This window comes from Chlorocebus sabaeus, chromosome 23 (assembly GCF_047675955.1).
Source record: "Chlorocebus sabaeus isolate Y175 chromosome 23, mChlSab1.0.hap1, whole genome shotgun sequence".
In the NCBI taxonomy this organism is placed as follows: domain Eukaryota; kingdom Metazoa; phylum Chordata; class Mammalia; order Primates; family Cercopithecidae; genus Chlorocebus; species Chlorocebus sabaeus.
Window position 1 is genome coordinate 35209383 of NC_132926.1, and position 27194 is coordinate 35236576.

The 27194-nt window shown below is 39.0% G+C and overlaps 1 protein-coding gene across 5 annotated transcripts in view; it reads left to right on the plus strand.

Annotated features, from left to right (window-relative positions):
• PPP2R2B (protein phosphatase 2 regulatory subunit Bbeta) overlaps nt 1–27194 on the plus strand; it is a 484529-nt gene that overhangs the window by 120083 nt on the left and 337252 nt on the right. The window contains exon 1 of one of the 5 annotated variants that reach the window (XM_038006383.2): nt 19746–19877. The exons of the other annotated variants lie outside the window; for them this stretch is intronic. The gene's annotated coding sequence lies outside the window, so the exon portion shown is untranslated. Of the gene's footprint in view, nt 1–19745; nt 19878–27194 lie in introns of those variants that run through there. 5 annotated transcript variants of the gene reach the window in all.

Below are 27194 nucleotides of genomic sequence, written 5' to 3' on the forward strand. Positions count from 1 at the left end.
GTGAGGTGTACCTTATACAACAAAAAAAGGCTTGCAGCTTCAGCATGCTAGAAATCATGCCTGTCTTTTTATTTGATCTTGAAAGTTCCTACTTTTCCTCAAATATGTAAAAATCTGTCATCTAGGATCTAGGGCTGATCCCCTGCCTGAAAGACACATTGGCCAGAGCTCAGAGTCTAATTTGTTTAGGTTTGCCTGCATTGCTTGGTCCATTTTCATGTAGGTCTAATGATTTTCCATTCTAATTACTGTACTTCTGTCTTCTGTCCTGCTCAAACTCTGAGTGACTTTTATTTAAAAGAGCGTGCACAGCCGGGCTCGGTGGCTCACGCCTGTAATCCCAGCACTTTAGGAGGCCAAGGCGGGCGGATTACGAGATTAGGAGATCGAGACCATTCTGGCTAACACAGCGAAACCTCGTCTCTACTAAAGAAAACAACAAATTAGCCGGGCGTAGTGGCGAGCGCCTATAGTCCAGTTACTCAGGAGGCTGAGGCAGGAGAATGGCATGAACCCAGGAAGTGGAGGTTGCAGTGAGCTGAGATCGCGCCACTGCACTCCAGCCTGGGCGACAGAGCAAGACTCCCTCTCAAAAAAGAAAAAAAAAAAAAAGAGCATACACTTTGGGAGGCCGAGGTGGGCGGATCACGAGGTCAGGAGTTTGAGACTAGCCTGACAAACATGGCGAAACCCCATCTCTACTAAAAATACAAAAATTAGCTGGACACGGTGGCCTGTACCTGTAACCCCAGCTACTCGGGAGGCTGAGGCAGGAGAATCGCTTGAACCCAGGAGGCAGAGGTTGCAGTGAGCTGAGATTGTGCCACTGCACTCCAGCATGGGTGACAGAGCGAGACTCCATCAAAAAAAAGAAAAAGAAAAAGAGTGTGTGTTTGTCTTTTCTTTACGCATGTAACCAGATAGTATCTGAGTGATGAAATGCCTTTTGTAGCAGAAAAAAGGACTAGGGACTATCCTAGATACTCTCAATAGAGCCAAGGGAATCTGAGTAAGAACCTAGGAGGGAGAACTATAGTCAGGTTCTAAAACACAGCTGGAGGTAGATGACCTCTACTCATTAAGTCCTGGAACAATGTAGTATTATCTAACACAGCCATCCCTACAGAGGGTTAGGAAAGAAGGGTTTACAACTTTGCAATCAACTAAAAGTGATCATGACATTTCCCTTCTAAAAACTTATCAATGGCTCCTCTGTGGCTTTCAGAGTCAGGGTCAAAATGCTTAGCTTGGGAAATATGATCTGTCTCCTGCTGACCTCTTGAGCTCTCTCATTGTCGTCTCTTACTCAGATTCTAGTATCCCTTGTTCTTCCTCAGTATGTCAGCTGGTTCTCCTTTCTGTATGTGCCCGCAGCCAAACCTGGAAAGCCTTGCATAGACAGACCCATCATCAGCCTCACAACTCACTTACAGTGCTCTTGTCTATTTGTCTGTCTCTCCCATCCTCCTTTTCCCTCGCCTGGCTTACTGCTGCTAAATTCTTCAGTTTCAGCACACAGTTCAAGCACCTCTTCAAGGACCCAGAAGCCTTTCCATTATCCTCTCTGTCTCATCGCCAGCTGACTTAGCTCCTGTCCCCCAACCCTCCCTGCAGTTCCTCAGCACCACCACAATGCATGCATTTATTCAAGCATGCATGTATAAATATATGTATTCTCACTCTGCCAGGCAATGGATGAGGTGCTGGGTGGAGATAAAGCACAGTAAGGCAGAGACTGTCCCTTCACGGAGCTCCCAATTAATCATGCACTTGATACCTATACTACAATCACTGTTTCCTTCTGAGGCTCCACCAGACTGTAAGCTTTTTGGAGGCAGGGATTATGTCTCAATCCCCTTGGATTCCCCAGTCCCTGAAGGTTCAGACACTCAGTAAACACACATCCATCACTGAACAATTGAATGAAAACATTAATGCCAAGAAGGCATGTTAGGTAGGCAGGTTTTGATTATTTACCATAAAATTTTATTTAGTTTCCAAAGACTATCATATTTGAAGGCAAAGACTTTAGACTTAAAATTTCTGGGTTTCTACTATACTCTCCCTCTGAACTAAATTGTAAATCTGGGTATCAGTATATTTTCCTAGATATTTATTAAAACACCTTAAAAATGTTGGCTTTGGTTGGATTAAGGCTGCTATGTAAGAACAAAATGTGAAATAAGATCTCAATAGCTTTTTTGAATTGTTTGGATCCCACCTCCAACTACTTACTAACTGGATGATCTTGGGCATATAATTTAATTTCTCTGTGCCATAGTTTTCTCATCTCTGAAATGGAAATAATAGAACCCATTGCATAAGGTTGTTGTGAGGTTTAAATTGGTTAATACATACAAAGAGCTAAGTTCACACAAAGGCACTCGGAAGATTGTAGTGATATAGTTCATGATCTGAAGGAAAGAGGTCGGAGGCAGTATCATATACTGACTAATACTATGGCCTTTCAAGTTGGGCAGTCTTGAGTTTATATGCTGGCTCTAGTGTTTATTAACTACGTGATTCAGGATAAGTTACATAACCTCTCTGGACCTTGATGTTCTCTCTAAATGAGGTTTAATAATGGCTACATTACGGAAATCTTGTGAGGATGAAATGAAAATCATGACAATACAGATTTAGTGTAATTGGCACATGAAGAGTAATGAATAAATATTATTTGGGGTAGTTATGGTAATAAAGTAATAAGTGGTTACAGAGGTAAGATGGCCAACACTAATTTTATGGATTCCTCATCTTTCCTTAGAAGGAAAATATGCCATACCCAGAAAGTGCTCACAGAGGCAGATCAACTAGTGATATTTCCTTCAAAAATGGAATGGAAAGATCTCTCTGGGATTGAAGACTTTGGAATGAATATCAGGATAATTCAGAGTAAAGGGCTCCAAGGACCCAGATAAGGGCTAGAGACAGTGGCAGCTGAGCATCCTCAAGGGAAAATAAAAGTTCCTTCTCTTCATAGATGGTGCCTGGAATTTGAAAGGGTGGGGCCTTCGGGAGATCTGCAATTAATGGCTGCTTGCTGTTGTATCTGAAGAACACTGGATATGGGTTGTTTGATTAATGATTAATGTCTTGGCACCAGCATTTGGAGAAAAAAAAAAAAATAGGTGTTTGATAATCCTCCTCCAACTCAGATTTTCCTACTTCCCTCATTATCTGACCCTTTTCTCTCAGTCCTAGGTTCACTTTATATTTTGAGCAGATACATCTTTTTGACGTGCAGCCAACACCTAGGCTGTAATTATAGTATTTTCTTCCTGCAGGATTCCCTGTGTTCCCTGTGAAGTGATATGTGTGAGACTGTAAACTGTGAACAAGGGATATGATCTTCCCACTTCCACTCCTCTAGATCTACCACTAGCCCACTGGTCTTCGCACAAGTTAGAAACTGAGACCATTTCTTCAAGATACAGTGTTACCATAGGTCAGAAAGTAATTGCAATAAATGTACAAAACTGTGATGACCATGATGTGACTGGTGCCCTAAAGCTGAGTAGAGTACAACCTACATAACCATTTGTGTCAGGTGCCTATACCTGCTCCCGCTGCCCCCTAACTTTATATCCAACAATCATGCTAATAAAGATGTATTTATTTGCTTATATCGCATCAACTGGTGCCTGCTGAATTTTTCCTGCTCTCTCAAGGCTCAACTTAAATACACTATTTGAGGAACCCTCTAACATCATTCTCTAGACTAAGTAAAATTCCTGCTGTGCCCCCACTGCTTACAGCTAGCACTATGCATGGTACACACTTCTGTCATTCAATTTATCATGTCGGATTGCAGTTATTTGTTTACATGGCTGTCTCTCATTCTGAACTATGAGCTTCTAAAGCAAGACCACATGGGATGCTTATGCAAACGTAGGTTTCTAAGTCTGACTGTTGAACTCCTAAATCAGAATTGCTGGGCATAGAATCTAGAAATCTGCATTTTTAAATAAGGCTCACCTGGGTAGCGTATGTCCACTCCATTTTGAAGCTCACAGCTCTAGAGGGCAAGGCACATATTTACTGCAAGTGGTAAAATATTGGGCAATATGTTTTACTTGGAGAAAGACTTGCTGATTTATGTCTTCCCAATAATAAAATATTTGAGTTCCAAAATGTATTAGGAACTCTAGGATATGGCTATAGACTGAATGTTTACATATTCCAAAATTCATATGCTGAAATCTTAACCCCCAATGTGATGGTATTAAAAGATGGACCTTTGGGAGGGGATGAGGCCATGAAGATAGAACCCTAATAAATGGGATTAATGCCCTCAAAAGAGAGACTCCAGAGAGTTCCCTTGCTCTTTCCACCATGTAAAGATGTAAGGACACATGAAAGATGGCCATCTGAAAACTAGGAAGAGGCCCCGCATCAGACACCAAATCTGCTGGCCCCTTGATCTTGGACTTCCCAGCCTTCAGAACTGTGAGAAGTAAAATGTTTGTTGTTTAAGGCACTCAGTCTATGGTACTTTGTTATAGTAGACCAGATGGGCTAAGACAGATATATACATACATATGCATACTGTCTTCTGGAAAGAGGTAGAATCTCAAGTCTATGGCTGGTCTGTATATTTGGCATGGGGGGAACCTGTGGAAACAGATGGAGCGCACTCTGAGTTTGAAGTGGTTCTAAACTATGCATGATGACAATATCCTGAGTTATTTCAAAAGCTGGCTGACTGAGTTGGATATATTTTTCCCCAAGATCAAAAGACTAATCTTTGGTCAAACAGAATTGGATAAAATCTTGAGCAAGCTTTTTGGGGAGTGACCAGGGCAATTATTTTTCTGTGATGACAGTTCCACATAGTTGGGAATCAGATAGGAGAACAAAGAGCATGGGAGTCAAGAATGCAAGCAAAGTTTTTTCCATTCATGAGATTAAAGTGTATAAGAGAATGAATTATGCAAAAACCTTGTAATAACTAATATGAAAAAAAATTAAATGGAACTTTGATGGGAGAAAATTGTGGGGTTTTTTGCACTTAATTTTTTTAATCCCGAAGAACATGTGTCTTTTACCTTTGTTCTGCTTTCTAATGACTTTGTTGATATCCCTTCATAGATATTTTCTTAGATTCCTTAGAAAAAAGACTATTGGGCCAGGCTCAGTGGCTCACACCTGTAATCCCAGCACTTTGGGAGGCCGAGGCAGGCGGATCACCTGAGGTCAGGAGTTCGAGACCAGCCTGGCCAACATGGTGAAACCCCGTCTCTGCTAAAATTACAAAAATTAGCCGGCACAGTGGTGGGCATCTGTAATCCCAGTTACTTGGGAGGCTGAGGCAGGAGAATTGCTTGAACCTGGGAGGTAGAGATTGCAGTGAGACGAGATCATGCCACTGCACTCCTCCCTGGGTGACAGAGCAAGACTCTGTCTTAGGGAAAAAAAAAAAAAGTAATAGAAAGAAGACTATTGTTAATGACAACCTATCAAGTGACCAGACAGAGGGACAGAATCTGTAACCTCTTCCACGCAGAAGTAAATCAGGACACCTGTACTCTGAGAGTAAGCAAGCCCCTTTATTCCAGTTCTTCTTGTGTTGGATGTTAAAAAGAGTCAGAATAGCACTTCTCTTGAGAATTACTTACCAAGCATTATTTGAATGGCTTAATTTTTTATGGGTCTAGTACTACTAGGGTATGGAGACACTGTACAATTGATACTTCAGTGCTTCCAATTTATCTGGGGACATAATTTATGGTTTTCATTACAGAACAATGTGCCCTATTGACTTGCTATTCAAAATGTAGTCTAGGAACCAACAGCATTGACATTACCTGGAGCTTGTCAGAAATCCAGATTCTCAGGCCCACACCCAGACCTAATGAATCAATATTTATAATTTAACAAAATCTGCAGGTGATTTATATGCACATCAAATACTTACCAGTGGATTCTTGGACCAGTATTGAGCTGGATGCATAAGAATCATCTGGGGGCTTTTAATTATTCAGCTCCCCAGGCTCCAACAATAGTATACTATATTTTAGCACAATTGGTAGAGTATGAGTTCTTGGTAAAGACTGCTTAGGTTTAAATTATGGTTTTCACTCTCACTAGATGAGTTAATGGCCAAATAATTCAATCTGACTGGGTCTATTACCTCATCTATGAAAGAGGGAAATTACACCTACTTGGGAGGACCACTGGGCAGATAAGTTATTCATCATGGTTCTTCCTATACAGTAAGCATGCAAAGAAACTCTGGCTATTTTTATTCTGACGATCAGTGAAGTTTGGAAATGCCTACACTATGGGATTGTACCTGGTTTATTTTACTGATTAGAAATAGGTCTTTTGGGGGTAAGAACTAAGTGAAGGAAACAATAGCATCATTGCCACTATACCCTCAACTCAACATATATATACACACACACACATATATATACACATACACACATATATATACATACTCACACATATGTACTGGTGTGTGTGTTTCTCTAAAAATCTGGGATCTCTTTCCTTTCTTTTAATTTTTTATTTTCATAGGTATTGAGGAACAGTGGTGTTTGGTTATATGAGTAAGTGTTTTGGTGGAGATTTGTGAGATTTGGTGCACCCATCACCCAAGCAGTATATACTGCACCCTGTTTGTAGTCTTTTATCCCTCACCCCCTTCCCACCTTTTCTCCCTGGGTTCCCAAAGTCCACTGTGTCGTTCTTATGCCTTTATATCCTCATAGATTAGCTCCCAGGAATGTTTGGTTTTCCATTCCTGACCTGGATGAGATTGGAGACTATTATTCTAAGTGAAGCACATCTTTTCAATTCATACATTTTCTGGAGGTCCAACTGATCTATTTTAAAACTGACATGGGAATCATTTCAATGTTAGTCATTCCATTTTAGCAGGGCAGTAGTTTTACTAAAGTATCCTTATATACTTTGAGGTCCTGGAGAACTAATACCAAGAAAACACCTTCCAGGAGTGAGGTTCGGAGGAGGGAGAGAGACTGGCTCTGATGGCTCCCCAAATTGAAAAAAAAAAAAAAAAAAAGATCTTTCTTGGTAAAACCAAACTATGTGATCCTGTCTTCTACAGGGAAATGCTGGCACAATGTGGTATTTATAGGGAAAATCAAATTGCATGCACACCTGCCCCCCAAGTCTACCTCACAGATACCAATTAGTAGATATTCATATCCCAATTTAGAAATACTGGAGACATTAGTTCTTTCTTAGCGAGCAACCAAACTAGTTGATGCTACTAATTCTCTTTTCATACATCTCTACCTATTTTCTGACTTTGAATGTCTTATTAAAATATCCACATTTGTGCTTAGATGTATGCATTCTTCCATGGGAGTTTGGCATTGTACACATCCTCAGTAGCCAATAGTCACTGAAACCAATTTTTAACAGTTAAATAGGAATAATAACTACTTCATGGGATTGTTATAAAATTAATGGGGATTGTGTTTATTGACAGGCTCAGTACAATGTTTAACACAGGCTAAGTATTCCATAAACATTGGCCATTATGCTATATTCACTTCTTCACTTGGTGGGATTCATTTTCTTCTGGCAATTTAGAAAATTCAATTTTGTATCATTTATATATTTTTGTCACTTAAATAACAAGTATTGGACCAACTCCACTAACACCTCTGAATTCATTTTTGCCTTTCCTCCCCTAACTTATGTGAGGTTCCCATCAGTTTGAAATAAAATGCTTGTACTATAGTAATATATGGCAACTCAGTGAGTTCTATGTTTGGAGCTGGTGTATCCATTGTGCCCTGGATGATAAAATTATACTCCATATGCCTTGGTAGCACCCTTGCAAATGAACTGTAGTATTACATTTCAGACATATTATAAATTGCAAATATAGATATGTCTGTGTAAGTATATGGGTATGTATTTTGAATGCAACAGCTACAGGTCAAGCAAATGAGGAGAGTAAATGCTTTATCAGAAGTCATATTGCTGATTTATTCACAATCAGTAGTTTTGTTCAGATGCAGATTCATGTGCATTTCTTACTACATTTTCTAGTTAATAACTCAGTGCTCTGTTTTGATTAGCAGGAGGGCTTGTAACTGAGTATCAGTCATTTGGCTTTTGGCTTGTGAAGCCAGGGATTCTAAATCTTGTTTATCATTTTTGACATATTTTATCCGTTAACCTCAGAGGTGGGTTTTATTTTGAAACTTTACAACTATCTGACTAAACTTACCATTATTTTAGTCCCCTACCCCTCTCACTTATCATCTGCTGTTTCTATTCATTTTCTAACATTTTGTCTGAAGTGGATAACCATCCAGGTCACCCATTTCCTTAAGCTTACAACTCTCACATACCTAGCAGCCAAGGTTAGTCACATAATCTCACTCGTTCATGCTTTCCACCGACCTTAGCAATAATTTATCACCAGACCAGATCCTGCAGTTCCAGACTATACAGATGGTATTACTGCCTTGCTTATAACATTGTATCTTATAGAGTTCTTCAGTTGTAAGCAACAGAAACTGATCCTGGCTAAAGTTAGCAAAACAGGACATTGTTGGCAGAACATAGGTAGTTCAGCACATTGAAAATCTAGCTGAGAAAGGGTTGGAACTGGGCAGCTAGGGTGTCTATGTCTCTAATTGATAGTCTCATCTGAAGGCTATTCCAGGAATTAATCGACCCCAACATTTTTCCCCATCCTTGTGTAGCTCAGCTCAACGTCCAAAGTCTTGAGAGAGACAAAGTGATCATTTTAGCTTGGATCACATGCAAGGCATCTTGATTGACAGCCTCACTAAGATCACACCCAGTGATGGAAAAGAGGTGCCCCATCAGGATGCTGTTGTCTGTCAAAAAGAGTGAATGAATGGAGAAAAAAATCACCAGGGGTACTTTATGGTGGTGTTTATCTTGGTTTGTAATAATAAGTGATCATTATGAAAGACTTGGTCACCCCAAAGAAAGAATTTGAAAAATCAATAGTGCAAGAAAGAAAGGGAGAATTATTCCCTTACTCCCATGGGAAGGTATTGAAGATCATGATAATAGTATTTTCAGTTTACTCAGATAGGTAGAATTTTATTTGTAGAATCTCAGCATTACAAAAGTGCTAAAGATTATAAATTTCCTTGATCCTCAAATGCCAGGGTGGATCAGCTCTGTTAAGTCACTGAGGAGATTTAGAAAAAAAAAAAAAAAAAAAAAAAACAGAGATTCTATGTAAATTAGTTCAACCATTATAGAAGACACTGTGGCGATTCCATAAAGATTTAGAACCAGAAATACCATTTGACCCAGCAATCCCATTACTGGGTATATACTCAAAGGTATATAAAACATTCTATTATAAAGATACATGTATGCATAGGTGCATTGCAGCACTATTCACAATAGCAAAGACGTGGAATCAACCCAAATGCCCATCAATGATAGACTGGATTTTAAAAATGTGGTACATATATACCATGCAATATTATGCAGCCATGAAAAGGAATGAGATCATGTCCTTTGCAGGGACATGGATGAAGCTTGAAGTCATTATCCTCAGCAAACTAACACGGGAACGGAAAACCAAACGCCTCGTGTTCTCACTTATAAGTGAGAGCTGAACAATGAGAACACATGAACTCGAGGAGAAGAAAAACACACACTGGGGCCTATTGGGAGGGATCTGTTGGGAGATGGGGGAGAGCATCAGGAAAAATAACTAATGCATACCGGGCTTAATACCTAGGTGATGGGTTGATAGGTGCAGCAAATCACCATGGCACACATTTACCTATGTAACAAACCTGCACATCCTGCACATACACACTGGAACTTAATTTAAAAAATAAAAAAGGTGTAAGGAGCTTTCAACGGGGAATGGAAATGTTCTATATCTTAATCATGTTGGTGGTTACTGGTTACCTGGGTATAATAATTATCAAAACTCATCAAACTCATCATTTGTACACTTAAAATGCATACATCTATACATTCTATTATACATTATACCTCAATAAAGCTGAGATTAAAAAACAAACAAACAAACAAAAAAGAGATTCCAGAGTCCCGTTCTCAGAAAGAATGCTTTATTTAAATCTGGAGTTCATCTCCAGGAGTGAATTTGAAGAACTGCCAAGTGGTAGGTAGAGGCCTTATATCAAAGGGCCATTTGCCTGGGCCTTTCAATCATGAAAAATCTCAAATTTAGATGCTTGACCTTATCTCTACCTGAGGTTATATACCATCATAGTACTGCACTACCAGGATTGAAAGATGACTGCATTTACACCCTTTAGTGTTTTATCCATATTGTCTAAAATTTTTTGGCACTAAGAATTAAATATGTCTTATAAATCTGTTAATTACCTGGTAAGTGGCATACCTATGTTGTTGTATCATATTTTGTGCTAACAGCATTAATTTGTCAATGTAAACCTTGGAAATTATACCATGACTTTAGTCACCCTCTTCTGACATTTATTCAAGCAAGAGCCTTGGTCTGTCTTGGCGTCTGGGAGCATACAACTTGTGATGTTAGGTCCAGCACTTAGAGTCTTTCTAGGGATACTATGTACAGCCTAAACAGTGATTCTTTGGCTGAATATTTATTGTCACTACTTTTTAAAAGCATTACAAAGAACTGTCAGTACTTGGAAAAGTACTGATGTTTGGCCCTGTCTCAGAGCAGTTGAACCTGAACTTCAGGGGATGGGCCCCAAATGTCACCATATTTCAAGGGCTTTCCAGGTGATTCACTGTGCTGCCAACTTGAAACTTAAAATTTTTTAAAAAATGTGACATTCTTTGGGATAAGTGGAACAACTGTCAGGCTCTGTGCTCTGTCTTTGGCAGTGATATCAGCAAAGATATTCACCTTTTAATGGTGCTTTAAAAAGCTAACAGTACTTCTTTAATATCATAAATTATCTATCATGTTCAAAGTTCCCTGATTGCCTGATTTTAAAATGTTTTATTTTTAATTTTTACAGGTACATTATAGGTGTATATATTTATGAGGTACATGAGATATTTTAATACAGGCATACAATACACAATAATCACATCGGGATAAATGGAGCATCCATCACCTCAAGCATTCATCATTTATTTGTGTTACAAACCTTCCAATTATAGACTTTTAGCTATTTTTTAAAGTACAGTAAATTATTGTGGACAGTAATCATTCTGTTGTGCTATTAAATACTAGCTCTTACTTATTTTATCTAATTATATTTTTGGACCCATTAATCCCCACTCTTCCTACCCCCACTACCCTTCCCAGTCTCTGGTGACCATCATTCTACTCTCTGTCTCCATGAGTTCAATTGCTTGTCTTTCCGTGTCTGGCTTATTTTACTTAACATAATGTACTCCAGTTCCATCCGTGTTGTTGCAAATGACAGAATCTCATTCTTTTTTATGGCTGAATGGTATTTTATTGTGTATAGGTACCATGTTTTCTTTATTCATCTGTTGATGGACACTTAGGTTGCTTCCAAATCTTGGATATTGTGAATAGTGCTGAAATAGACATGGGAGTCCAGATAGCTCTTTGATATACTGATTTCCTTTCCTTGGGAATATACCTAGCAGTGGGATTGCCAGGTGACATGGTAGCTCTATTTTTAGTTTTTTTTTAGGAATCTACATACTGTTCTACATAGTGGTTGTACTAATTTACATCCCCACCAAGAATGTAAGAGGCTTGCCTTTTCTCTACTTCCTCAGTGGCATTTGTTATTGCCTGTCTGGATAAAAACCATTTTAACTGGTTTTTATTTTAACTGACGTGAGATGATATCTCATTGTAGTTTGGATTCACATTTCTCAGATGATCAGTGACATTGAGCGCTTCTACATTTGCCTGTTTGCCATTTGTATGTCTTCTTTGGAGAAATATCTATTCAGAGCTCTTGCCAATTTTTAAAACCAAATTATTAAGATTTTTTTCCCGTTGAGTTGTTTGAGCTCCTTATAAGTTCTGGTTATTAATCTCTTGTTGGATAGATAGTTTGCAAATATTTTCTCCCATTCTGTTGGTTGTCTCTTCACTTTGTTGACTGTAAAAACAAAAACAAAAACAAAAAAAACCCTATTATTGAAGCTTAATAGTACCACTCATGTCAAATGTTAGCAAATTCCTAATTATCTGTAAGTACCTCGCACATGTATCACCTTCACCATGTAGCATTCCTTGACCTATTCAGGCAAAAAGTTATTATCCTGTCTTTTAGGCCAGGAATTACCCATGAAGCTCTGTTACAAGTACAGATACATGACCCCAAACCCAGTGTTTCAGAAGCTCCATGGGTGCCCCTTCTGAGATTCTGTGATTTTTAGCAAAGTCCTTAGGTGAGTCTTATGTACAGCAGTTTCAGGGAACATCACTCTATGCCCTCATCATATGTGTGCATACTTCTGTTGTTACACATTCACCCAATCGTACTTACTTACTTACCTGTCAAATGTATCTACCAAACCATGAGCCTCTTGAAAGGAAGGATATTATCTTAATTTTAACTCTCACATCCAATCATAATGCCCTCTTAATAGAAGTTTTTGTACCAAATGAATGAATATGAACAAATCTCCCCAAATTAGCCAAATTATCTTTAATGATTCATGTTTTCTCATAGGAACACATGAATTTAAGAAAACAAAATTATAAAGATTAAGTTATTTCTTTTTTTCCCTTTGTTCTCTACTTCATATATAAGACTTAAAGAATTTGAGCCTTCTTTTCATTGTTGCATTTATATTTCTGTGTACCTACATCAGGCATTATTAGAAACTAGAAATATAATAATAATAGCTAATATTTATTGAAATCTTACCATCTTCCAGAAACAGTACCAAGGACTTCACATGCATTAAGTCATTTTATCCTCCCAACTAACCTATAAGACAAATAGGTATTAACATTATCCCTCGTTGTATAAATGAGGAAACGAAGGCACAGACAGAATAGGTAATATATTTAAGCCAAAGACCCTAGGAAGTAGCAGAGCCAGTGTTTAAACCTAGACAGTCTGCATCCAAAGACAACTCATGCCCTTAACAATGTTTCCTGCCTCTGAATGTTGAATAAACATAGTCCTCAATCTTAAAGCCTCATGGGAGAGATGGACAGTCTCAAAAAGTATTTGTGTAAAGTGTTAAGGCTGTATAAGGTAAGGGAAATGGTTATATTAACACAGCATGGGAAGTTTTAAATTTTGCCTTGAGGGGAGTAGGGGAAAAATATGAAGGAAGAGAACTTGGCTTAGCCACACAACCCTGTGTTCTCATGAGTGCATGCCTTTGCTTATGCCACCACTTCATTAGGAATGCCTTTACAGAGAAGGTGATTGGGTTGAACATGAAAGGTGATTAGTGGGATTTGGCCTTGAGGAAAAGAAGAGAATGCAAGGGCATTCCTTGTGAAGTGATAGTATAAGCAAAGGCATGGACTCATGAGAACACAGGGTTGCGTGGCTAAGCCAAGCTCACTTACAGCAGCGCCAAAGAAGGAAGTGGTAGATGGTCAGATGTGAAAGGACAGTGGTGAGGAAGGTGCATATAGCCATTAGATCTCTCACAGAAAGTCTGATCCAAAGTGATTTGAGCCACAAGAGAATGTATTGCCTCATCAAACAGAGTCACAAAATAGGGCTGGCCCCAGGTATATAAGGCTTTGAACCATGTGTTTAGCTAGGCACCTTGTGTCTTTCTTCTGGCCTCTCAACTTGGCTTCTGTCCCATTGGCTCTGTTCTCTGGCTGCAGCTCCAAGCCTCAATCATCTCATTACACAAAGCACCAAGCTCAGCCACTGAGACAGTCCACTTCTCCAACAGTTCCAGAGAAAACAGGAAATGAATTTCATTGACACTGATTGACCAAATATGAGTCACATAGTGGTCCCTGTTGATCCCAATCCAATCACTAGAGGACAGAATGCACAGATGTCTAAACCACACGTTCTGCCTTTGGAAATTATGAAGTAGGCGCAAAGCACATGCAGGCAGAATAAAGAAGAGTTATACCCCAAAGTAGAATTGGGGTGCTGTTGTCACAAGAAGAGAGCATAAATGCTGTGCAGAAATATAACAAATATCCACTGAAGTTGAAGTTCATATTTTGAGAGATCTTGAATGTTGTCTGTAAACTAACCCAGGCATCTGCCTCATATTATGGATTTTTTTCCTGAACATTTAGTAATGAGCTTTGTCTGGTTACCAACTTTGTGTGGATCTCTGATTCTTTGGGGCTGAAACTGAAGAGCAGGTTGCTGTCTTTCCTTCAGTTGTGAGGATGTTCAACATAAAACAAGATGCAGCACTGAGCCTTGACTTTGACTTTCTTGAGGAACACTCTCTCAGGCTTTCTCTGTTGAGTATTTTTTAAAGCTGTCTAAACAGATACCCCCACCCCCACCCCATCCACCCAATTCCCGTCCTATTGGCAGCCACTTTCAAGGGGAAGCATGTGAGATGGGAATTGTTTAGATGGAAACAATCCTTCTGTAATGGCTTTGGCCTCCTCTGACATGAATTGAGCATTTACAGTAGTGAAGCCATGTTTTATTTATGTTATTTCCTCAAGACCTCTGGTTAGCTTCTCAATTTGCAATGCAAATTAGACATAGAAAAGATTTTATATACTCTACATACAATTCTCCATACATCCACATTCAGTGACAAATTGTAATCTTTTGGCCTAACAGTTCTAGTGTAATTTTAGATAATAAAAATATTCACCACTTACAGTTCTAGCTTATGCTAATAGACCCACAGTCATTGGAGATGCTGAGACTAAGCAACAGACTTGGGGCTCAGAAAAGTAACACTATTGATTGCACTGCCTTTTGAAAATGAAACTTGCAATGAGAGACTCTCACTTACACCCCAGAACTGGGAAGGAGGAGCAATTACCATGAATTCAAGCATCACTTGGCAAGTGAGCTCTTGTTGGTGTCCTATCATACTCCAAGCAGTGGGGGGGGGGGACAGGGGGAAGACAGATATCAGAGCCACCTTTGAAAGATGGGAAAAGAAGACTTGTCTCTCTGCATCTGGTACTGTTACAAGTTGATTGCTTAAGTGTGCACAGGGGTAGTTGGGCTACACGTGCTACTAGCTAATTGTATGTCCTTTTGTGTAAGGCTATTGCTTAAGCGGTACAGTGTCTAAAAGGGAACGCAGGGATAAAGAGATTTTAGATAAATCACTTTATAGAATTCACGTGACTAATGGCTGGCTTGGCTCAGAAACTAAATTGTGAATTAGAATCAACAGCCCAAATGTAAGAAATCTCACTCAGCCTCTGGTCACCCTTCAGGCTCTGCACAATCCCAGTATTTGTCTTTATAAGGTAAGAGTTGCCAGCAGCTGATGACACACTGACCATTAGGCAGGGGTCCATAGTAACACCTGGCTATTAGACAGATCTGACACACATCTCAGCTCATTCCTGAAAACAATGGCTCTTCTTGCATACCATCAGTAACATTCGTTCTCAAATCAAATTGCCTTACACAATGATTGTCTGTCTTCAAAAATTAGACTCATGTGCGCACAATATAAAACCATGTTATCCCTGATGACAAGGCTGAAAATGCTTTCCCCCACTGTCCTCTAAACTTTAGGAAAACAAATTGCTATTTTTATTTACAATTGCCTCTCCAGTGGGTGCACCCTGGGCACACAGCCCTTAAAAAACATCAGCAGCAGCTGCTATAGCAGCATACCTTTAGCTCCTTGTTACAAAAAGCCTCTGGGTTGCAGTGGGAAGCAAGGTAGTCAATATTTTGGACTTGGACAGTGACCAAATGACTATTACAATTCAGACCATGATTTCTGGCCCAATTCTGGAAAAGTATTTACTTTCCAAGATAAAAATCTGTTTGGCAGAAAAGAAATGTTTGTTATAAAATAAAATCCATTTGGTTAATAATTATCCACCCAGTTTTAGGTTGCTTTCCTCATTTCTGTAAATAAAATTTCCTGCATTACCTCTCCCAGTGATTGACAAAAAGTGGATTTAAACTTTGAGGAAGGAACCTGAAGAACATACCCAAGTCTTCACTTCCCTGTTTGGTAATAGTTCCACCTAATGTCTTCTATTTTTCTTCCTGAATTAGCTGGATAGTATAGTGTGTGGGGAGTACAAAGCAGGTATTCATCAGGAGTTACAGAGATTTAATGGGTCACTGAAGTGCTGTATGTTGGCCTAATTTGAAAAATAAGTCCACAACTATGGCCAATGTGTACTAGAAGTCAATTTATCTATCTGTGTAAATGAGGTTTTTGCAAATCTTAAGTTAGAACATATTTGTCAAAGAGTCAACACAGTAAATTACAAGAGGGCATCTTTGGTTAAATAACAGAAGCTGATCTAATCACTAATTTGCAATACCTTTTCAATGAAAACAAACTATTAGACTCTTCTGAGAGACTAGATCAGACATTTGTTTTTTTCTTCTCTATTTTCCAGATGCCCTCTTTTCATCACAGTATTTCTTTACCTTTAATAAATTGTTTTAAAGGTTGAGGACTACCAAGGGTGGAGGGAGGGCAGGGAAGAAAGGTTGCAAATGAATTTTACTGATAAAATCAGCCTTTTCAGGTGCTATCAACTTGAAATAAATAGAGCTCTTATACCACCTACACAGTCTTCCCACTCCTGTGAGTATTCTTCCTTTTTTTTTTTCTCTCTCTCTCTCTTTAAATCGTGGGACACAATTCTGCTTTCTCAGGAGCTATATCGAGTTTCAATCAAACTATATAAAACCCAACCAAATAAAATCTGGTACAGGTCAACCACTGTAATAATGTGGAAAGGCTAAGAATGCTGCTGTTATTTAATCTTACGATTTCTCGGAACCTTTCAAATCGTTTGGAGTTTCCCTGGGTTGCGTAATCTAATAATGAAAACAAAATAAGGTTGTGAGATCTACCTTTTCTTTTTTTCACTCTCTGATCTAAAGCTTGAAAATCTCTTTTCAGTCTCTTCCCTTCAATTAATGAAATAGTTTCCCACCCCACTCCCATCCTGCCTGGAGACACAATTGCCATGGTTACCTGGATACCTTTTCTCAAAGAATATATGTAGTGGTAATTCGGCAATTTAGACGTCTCAGCGTATTGCACTTAGGAGCAGTAATGAGACCATTATGGAACTACTTGTAGTGAAAATACCATTGATGTTACAGTCTGAGATTAAAACTTTAATTTGTATTCATTTACTCCTTTAAAGAGATAAGGATGAGGAGGCTGGTCTCTGTAGCTAAATAGCAAGTTACTGACAGGAAATGTCATCCACTTGAGACAAGGTGTTGGGGCTACCTCTCCTTGAACACACGTCAATGAGGTCGAAATAATAGACAGAATCACCCACCAATTCAATACAAAGTTAGCAGTAAAAGGCCAGTGTGAAGAAGAGTGTATTTTGGGAGCAAGTGTTCTTCAATAGTGAATCCACGTGAAGGATCAGGGAAAGAGATATGCAGGGATATTGTCTTCATTTTGTCTGGAAACAGTCCTTGTTTCAGTAAGCTGGATTTGGAGCCTCTCATATAACTCGTTACAGATTTTCTCTGGGGAAAGAATACTTCTCTCTGAGCTTATGCTTTTCTGCTATAAAAAAAAATATTAGTGCCTCTCTAAACCAGGGGTCTTAACATGAAGCCCATTCTAAAGAGTTGAAAGATGGTTGGCAAATAATTTGAACTGCTGATAATCAAGAGGCCCAAGTGTGCCACGATTGCAATTTAAAGAAAACACATTAAAATGGAGTCAAGATTAACCCTATAATGTCATTTGCTTTCTTACAACCTCATAGGCTGAATGGGAGAGAAAAGGGTTTAGTTACAGCAAGAATGCTGATAAATTCAATTATGAGTACGGAAGCTAAAAGTACTGCTTATTACCATGGCTCAACATTATGTCCCTGATTACTTTTTGAAGAGTATGCATTTTTCTGTGAATTAGTACAAGGCCTTTTATTAAATAAACCTGATCTCTTGGAAAGGCAAACAGGAAACACACTAAATTTCTCATCCACATTCCCAAACAATATAATTTTTAGAGTGACTTAATAAAGAAATAAAACTCAGTTCGTTCTGAATCTCTGGATTGCAATTCCATACCCTGTATTAAAAACATGTTGTGGATGGGTCAGAATTAGAAATTTATTTAAGTGTGAAAATACTAGATTAAAATTATAGATTCGGGCCGGGCACGGTGGCTCACGCCTGTAATCCCAGCACTTTGGAAGGCCCAGGCGCGGATCACGAGTTCAGGAGATCGAGACCATCCTGGCTAACATGGTGAAACCCCATCTCTATTAAAAATACAAAAAAAAAAAAAAAAAAATAGCCAGGCGTGGTGGCGGGCGCCTGTAGTCCCAGCTACTCAGGAGGCTGAAGCAGGAGAATGGCGTGAACCCAGGGGGCAGAGCTTGCAGTGAGCCGAGATGGCGCCACTGCACTCCAGTCTGGGCGAGAGAGTCAGACTCCATCTCAAGGGAAAAAAAAAATGCATTCATGTTTATTACCTAAGAATAAAGAAATATCATGGTTTAAAATTTCATATAGGAGAACATAGAAATATTCATAAATTTAAAGTTTTTAACATATATCATACTAATACTTGTAATCTACAGGACAAAGAAGGCAGGATAAACAAGAGTTCTTATGCATTATTGGTGGGAATGGAGTTACTCCATTCTTTCTAGAGGATAACTTGATACTATGCATAAAAATGCATATTTTTCTTCTACACAGACATTGTATTTCTAAGCATGTATCCTAAAGAAGTAATTGCACAAGTGCGACTAAAAAGAGAAACAAAAAAACACATCACAGCATCATTTGTTATAATCTACACAAAACTGTAGACATCTTTAACTGCTTCTGTCCTTGAACTTGACTTATTTCTGCTGATGTAAGAAAAACAACATTTGTTTTGAGATATATTTGAAGACTTTCACCGAATTGTTAACATGGTTATTTTTGGTGGGAGGAATCTGGATGATTTTTAATTTCTTCTTTATACCCCTCTTTTTTACAACAAGCATGTATTAGTTTTACAGTTAGGCAACAATTTAGCTGTTAAGGGTTGAATCATGTTCTCCCCAAAATCTGTTAAAGTCCTCACTCATAGTACCTCGGAATGTCATCTTATTTGAAAAGAGTCTTTGCACATGTAATCTGAAAAATCAAGTTAAAATGAGATCATTCTGAATTAGAGTGGGCCCTGATCCAACATAACTGTTGTACTCATAAGGGAGACACGCAGGAAGAAGATGGCCATGCAACCAGGGAGGCAGAGACTGGAGTGAGGCATCTACAAGCCAAAGAATGCCAAGATTGGCAGCAAACACCAAAAGCTGGAAGAAGCAATAAAAGGTTCTCCTCTACTGGTTTCAGAGGGTGGCTGGCCTTGCCAACACCTTGATTTCAGACTTCTCATCCCCAGAACTGTGAAAGAATAAATGCCTGTCATTTTAAGACACCTAGTTTGTGGTACTTTGTTACGGCAGCCCTAAGAAACCAACACAAAAGCCATTTTAATTTGGGGAGGAAATTTCACTTACTATACAGATGCAATAAAAAGTCTCCTCATTCTACTATGCCACACATGGAATAGCAAACTCCTCTATCAACTGTTCTGCATCCAATATAGTAACCTGAAATTGAATTAAATGCTCATAGAAAAAGGAAGTGAAAAGGTTCTATCAGGCGGGTGCAAAAGTAATTGCACTAACCTAGTGTTTTTTAGTTTTTCTACAGATGACATAAATGCTGAAGTGGTTCTGAATACATCCCTAGGCAACAGAAGCATCATTTTTCAAGGGCCCCAAAGACTCCTCCTTATGAAGTATCCAGAGATCTGTCTTATTGATGGACTACTTTAAAGAATTTCAGGTCGGCTTGTCATAATTTTCATTTTTTCCCTCAACCATATTAAATGTGACTATAACAATGAGCTGAAAGGAAAATTAGGTCCCAAGTGTTTTGGCATTTTTTCAGTATCGAAGGTCAACCACATAGCAGTGAGCCAGAATGCATTGTGAAGAGACATATGGCATTTGTTGGGGAGGAGAAAGGGTGGGAGGAGGAGTGTCCTGTTTTCCAGCTGCCTTCTAAAGTCAGTCTTGATTGCCATAAAATCTTGTTGCATTTCATGTAGCCTCATAATCATTTTCTTTCTAAAATGCCCTTTGGTAATCTTGAGAACCAAGAAGACAAGTCTCCAGGAAACATTCCTTCTGGTTGTGCTAGGTCTTCAGTAATGTAAAATTGAGGCTCTGATTGCACCAGGGGTGGACACACATCCTAGTCCAGTACTAAAGTCTGAACACTAGGGCAAAGAACTACTCAACAAGGAATACTTCTAGGAGAAGGCTATAGCTTAAGGAAAGTATAATACTAGGCTGAAGTCACTCATATTCTCTTTAGAGTAACTACACTAATACTAATTTAATAAAATCATACCTGTTTGGATGCTCATATGATAAGGAATTCAGTGGAACACAGCCAACTGTGGATGCATGGGGAGGATATGTATGCACCTAGTGTGATTTGGAAGATAACTAAGGGGTCAAGGATTAGTCAAGCACTTGTGCAGTTTCAAATGACAGAAACCCAATTCTATCAAGTTTGTACCAAGAAAAAGAAAAGGGATTTTGTTGGGAAATCAAAGGGTAGAGGTGGCATCCAGTCTCTAAGGGCTCATTAAATATGTGTCTGTCACCGTGCTCCCTTTTTAGATATGTTCTCCTTGGGTAGTAGCCTTATGGTTTTTTTTATTTCCCTAGCAAATGTTCTTCCATCTGGATGTCTTCCATCTGGCCAGAACAAGTAGGTATAACTCCTGACTGGTGTTCTTATGGCTCACAATCCAAAATGAAAGCAAAAAAGAGGAGACAAATTCTCCTTTCTCTGTGTCCATATATAAATATTCCAGAGGAGTTCTCTGTTGGATTTGGAATAGGTGTTCACACTTGAGTCAACTATCCTGGCCAAGTAGATGTGGCGCTCTGATCATCCAGGCCTGAATCTGCAGCCAGGAGGGCAGGGCACTGAGACTTGTAACTCTATTAAGACAAAGTGGAGTGGAAAGATCAACATGGAGTTCTGCTATCCACAGAAAGAGGAAAGTGATGTAGGAAAGACAGACAGTAGATGCCCACTAGAATACTTTCGTTCGCCAAATGCTAACTCATCTCTTCTTGACCTAGACTTCCATGGAGCTTGAAATCTTTGTTTTACTCTTTAGGTTACAACTATCATATATTATATAAAAATAGATGTAGATAGGTGGATACTATATAAATATTCAAAGGTTACAAATGGCTCAAACCTTGCAGAGCTGACAAAAAGCAATGACAAACCAAACTCTACAAACAAGTAAATAAAACTTGATTGCAAAATAAAATTTGTACATGAGCTGAACTTTAAATTAAGGAACAGTTAGGTATATAGTGTTGGGAAGTATAAGAACAGCTTATTTTTTAAAAGCAAACTATACATAAATATAAAGCTACATAGAAAAAAATGTCAAAAAGGCAACTCGCTAATTTGGGGATAAAATACAAATACCAAATGCATAGTTACAATTTTTCCTATTCAAGCAGGAATACTATGTTTGACCATTCAAAAATGTTTCCTCTATGAAGCAGGAGGTCCAGTTCACCTCATAAATAGATACAGTCAGGGTTGCATTTTCCCTTTAAAGTGGAGTATAAGCCACCAAAAAGTTTGTCTTTTAGAAAAAACATTTATGAAGAATTATGAATGACTTACAAAACAAAAGTTGTGAATTTGTAGCAGTGTGGTTCTTAGGGGTGGAGGATTTACCATTTAAGGCATGGCAAAATTTGAAGCCTAAGCTTGACTTCTGCCCATCACCCTCTTTCCCACTCACAGGACCTAGAACATGACTTGCATGTGCTCAGGGTCTCACGCTTTGCCCCAGACTAAGATTACATCATAAAGATCTCATCCCCCAGACCCTCTGGCACCCTGAGGTAGAAATATTTATTTTCCCCTTTTAGGTATCAGCTTTTAAGGGAAAATTCCGGGTGATAAAGCTGTATTTCCAATTGGGAATCAAATAATCTTTTCACACCCTTTTAACCAGGGCCTCAGTTGGAACCACCTGAGGCCTGGACAGACTTATTTATGAGACAGGAAAGATTCAGGAGACTTCTTCATAAAAAATAAAGTTTCTAAGACAAGGGAATTAATTTTCCAATATTCACAAGTGTATGGTCCACTTAAAGGCCCATATCTGATTGCCTGAGCTCAGGAGTTACAGACCAGCCTGGGCAACAGTGAAACCCCATCTCTACTAAAATACAAAAAATTAGCCAGGCGTGGCAGCATGTGCCTGTAGTCCCAGCTACTCAGGAGGCTGAGGCAGGAGAATCACTTGAGCCCAGGAGGCGGAGGGTGAAGTGAGCCGAGATCACAGCACTGCACTCCATGCACTCCATCCTGGACAACAGAGGGAGACTCCATTTCCAAAAGAAAAAAAAAAAAAGAAAAAGGCCTATATCTAACTAGTAGTTTTTCAATTATAACATAAAATGATAAATCAAAATTGCTTCATCCAGACAATCTCTGTCAACATTTTGGTATATGTCATTCAAGATTTTAATTCCTATGTAAACGTGGAATGTAAATATATTTTTTCACAGGAGTAGTTTTATAACAAATACTTTATTACCTGATTTTTAAAATGCAATATAACTTTTAAAATTTGAATTAGTATTTCTTTAACTTTAATTATATTTTACATAGAAAAGTCAAACCCACAGCCTTAGAGATATAATTACTAGGTCGAAGAGTTTGCAGAATCTTTTGGGCTTACGTTGTTGGGCAAATTGCCATCCAGAAATGTGTAAGACTTCTTTTTTTCTCTCACATCAACCAGGGAATCAGTACATTTTAGAATTTCTGACTATTTCGGGTGGGGGTTAATATCATCACCATTTCTCTTTAAAGACACATTTTTTTTCACATTTGATATATCTGAAATCAGAGTACATCTTGCAATAGATAGTGAGTTTATATTGTACTGTAATTTAATGAACAGGATTTTTTTCTTTTTTAATAGCACTTCAAGTTTAATAACAGCATACCCTATAATCAATAGTGTGTTGGATTCCATGAAATACGGTACCTCAATCTAAGCAATTTTACGTTTTGGCCCAGTAAAATTTTTCCTTCCCACCCACAAGCTTCTGGGACCAGTTGCCCTTGCTAACCGCTTACAGAATGCTCAAAGTATGTAAATTCAATTCAACTTTTATTCAAATCTCTCTGCATATGGCTCAGGGAACACAAAGACGAACATGACAGTGCTGAGAAAAACTTAATTAGGAAGGTCACTGCATAAAAACCACGTAATGAATTTTCTCTCAAAACCTTTGTGGAATGAAGCAGAATATAAATAAATAAAAACATTATACATACAGAAGGCAAACAGACATACATTTCAGATCATCTGTCCCGCACATTCCCTCTATTGTTGCAGATAACCAAGATCTGTACCGAGCGACCTGCAGCTCCTTGAAGACATCCTGTTCTCTAAGCCTCGTGAAGGTGTAACTGCGGCTCACTCTAGCTCAAAGGATGTCTCTTTTCCTCACGCTTTTACATGGCCAACCCCTGTTCAACCTTCAAACCTCAGAGCAGAGGCCACCTCCCCTGGCAAGTTGTTCTGACTCCCTCTTTCTCTTTCTCTGCCTTCTGTCAAAAGTTCCTCCTCTCTGTGGACCCACAGTTCTTCCACAATACTTAGTACTTAAGTAACCCCTTAATAACACATATCAGAGTAACCCACTGACAGACTGTGAGGAGTGAGGAGGTGGCATGACATAAAGTGTGAAAGCAAGACTGCCCCAGCCCCATCCCAGCTCTGCCACTCACTACCTATCTATCTTTGGGGAAGTTACTAGTAACCACTTTTTTTTTTTTTTCTTTTGAGACAGAGTCTCACTCTGTCACCCAGGCTGGAGTGCAATGGTGCAATCTCGGCTCACTGCAAGCTCTGCTACCCTGGTTCAAGCGATTTTCCTGCCTCAGCCTCCTAAGTAGCTAGGATTATAGGCAGGCGCCACTGCACCTGGCTAATTTTGTATTTTTAGTAGAGGTTTCACCATGTTAGCCAGGTTGATCTCAAATTCCCAACCTCAGGTGATCCGCCCGCCTTGGCTTCCCAAAGTGCTGGGATTACAGACGTGAGCCACCGCGCCCAGCCTCGTAACCACTTTAAAATCTCAATTGTTTTATCCACAAATGGAAGTTTATACTGTCTAGTTCGAAGGATGGTTTGGAGGACTCTAATAAAGCGTATGAAGCATTTACCACAGGGACTGTCCATTAGACAGCATTGAAAACAAATAACACTGGCTCACTGGTGTGTCTCCCATAACAGACCAAGGACCCCGGGAGGGCATAGAATATGTACTTTATTTCTATGATCCACAGTTACCTGGCAAGGAATACATTCTCAGTACAGGTGTGTTAGAGTGTTCACATAGAAAAACCAAGCTCACAGCCGTAGGGGCTAAAAGAAATGAGATGACAGGCATCTCTTTCTGGCTCAGAGAGAGCTTTAGTGCTTTGTGCATGTCTTCCTACTAGCTCTGTGTACAGAGAGGTTCTGTTTGTTTGAGTCTAGTGATGTGAAAAGCAATCAAAAGGACTGTAAAAATCTCAATAGACATATCTTTTTTTTTTTTTTTTTTTGAGAAACCATCCTTCATAACTGTCTAGGGTTTTTTTTTTTTCCTTTTCTTTTCCTGCTTACAAGGAGTCTTAAGGCTGATAATAAAAAGAAGGTAACATGGATATTAGCAACCACTGCATTAGTTTATTTCATTTACTTCTTATGCCCACTCAGAGGTGGATGGGAAGATAATTTGCATCTTCTTAGGCAGCATGAGTGACCAGGACAAAGTGTAATAATGGATGGGCACAATGCCTAGAACGATTGTATCAAATGACTCCACTGCTTACAGAGGGAAATCTTTGCTTTCTTGAAACAAAGGACGGGGCTAAACTCTGAAAAGAATAAGATACTGAGACCCATCAGGAAGTTACCCCACCCCAAAATGTCAACATATGTAGCTCTGCTGATGGCTAAACTGATGGTAGCAGCACTTACTTTCCTCATACATTATTCCTTGTTGGAATGCCATTGTGTTTGACTGTAGTAACAGCAACAGCTGTAGCTCCCATGTATTGAGATATGCGAGGCACAGATATGCTCCATCTGCCAGGTACAGATATGCTTCATCATTTAATTTTCTGAGCAATCCTATGAAGTAGGTATATTCCCCATTACATAGATAAGGAAAATGAGGCTTAGAAGTGGCATAACTTGCCTAAGTTGCTGGGAAAGATCAGAACTGGAAATCAAACCCAGCTCTATCTGAGTCCAAGGCATATGCAGACCTCAGAAGTTAGGTCTTAAATAGGCACAGCTTTAAGGCTTGCTCCCCGCTCTAGCCATGTTTTCTACCACCCTTTTCCAAACTTTACACTGAAGACACACCAAGCTTCTTTTAGAATCTCCAACATACTATGAGAACTTCTTTTTTTCTCTTTTCTTGCCCTCTTTACTTTCAATCCTCTCTTACCTGGCTCACACTTTCAGGCCTCAGCTAAAATGCCACTTCAGGAAATGTATTTCCTGACAGCCTACCACCATCCCCACATATTGCTGGGTGGCCTTGCTAAGTGCTCCCAGATCTACTTGGCATTCCCCCATATTGGCATGGATTACATGGCATAATCACATCTTAGATCATTGTCTGTGTCCTTCATTAGACAGTGTCACAGTCCATTCAGATGGCTATAATAAAATATCATAAGCCGAGTAGCTTATAAACAACATAAATTTATTTCTCCTAGTTCTGGAAGCTGGAAAGTCCAAAGTTAAGGTGCTGGTAAACTTAGAGTCTGGTGAGGGCCTGTGTTCGGGCTCATAGACAGTGCCTTCAGGTGTACCTCACATGATGGAAGGGATGAGGGTCTGTCTGGAGCCTACTATATAATGGCACTAATTCCATTCGTGAGAGCTCTGCCCTCATGATCTAGTCACCTCCCAAAGGCCCCAGCTCCTAAAACCATCACCTTGGGGATTAGGATTTCAACACATGAATTTTGAGAGGCACAGATAGACTTTAAGTACTTTGAGGACTGAATCTAAGTCTGTGTGATTTACTGTTGAAACTTCAATGCCTAGAAACTAAATAAGTTCAATAAATAGTAGTAGGGAGAATAAATAAATGCATAAATTAATCAGTGGTAACCGATGGAGTATGAATGCTTTGCAGTAGAAGAGTGATAATTTCCCATCTATTTTTCCATACCAAAGGCAAATTCTATCTTCCCCATCATTCTACATTCATATTACCCCTACCTATTTACAAACATTATCAGTTGGTGATCTGGAAGAAAGTGCTTTATGCTGTTAGAATAATAGTCCTTGTTCACCTCAGCAACACCTTTCAATAAAAAAAAAAAAAAAGTTTGCTCTCTGATTTCTCTTTTAGCTTTGAGGAAATTGGATACAACTTTCAAATATTTAGTTTTAAATGTTAAGCTACAGCTAAACCTAGAAAAGTTACAGGTATGTTTGTTGAGGCCAAAGCCTCCCCAGGCACCCAACATGTGCTCCCCCGCCCCCAGCTTATGAAAAACTACCTCTTCTAATTCCAGGACACCTCAGAACTTCCGTTTGTCGCAATAGGTCACACATTCTTAAATGGGTCTCATTCTGCTTCTCTCTGGATGCTTGGTAATCTCCCTGAAGCAGAAATTTCAGAATAAAGTGAGGTGGCTCTTAATGGTATTCCAAGTGTGGTTGATAATAGGTTTTATTTTTTCTCTTGTTTTTTCCTCAAGAATCAGGCGCCATAGCCAAAATACTTATCTGAGAGAGAATGGGAATAAAAACTCCCTAATAATCATTTTTTAAATCTTTTGATTTTTTAAAGAAATAATTAAGGTGCAGCTTTGACCTGCTCTGTAATCAGAGGATTGGGTTCCCTGGATACAGCCTTTGTGTTATTCTACTTAACCAAAGAGCAACTTGGGCATTTATCCAGGATACTCCTCAAGGATCTCATATGTTAATTGGAAAAAAAAAGTCTTAGGAAATAACTTTACAACCAAAAAATTCATCCAATTGGAAACACATGGGATTATTTTCCAATCCCTGTTACT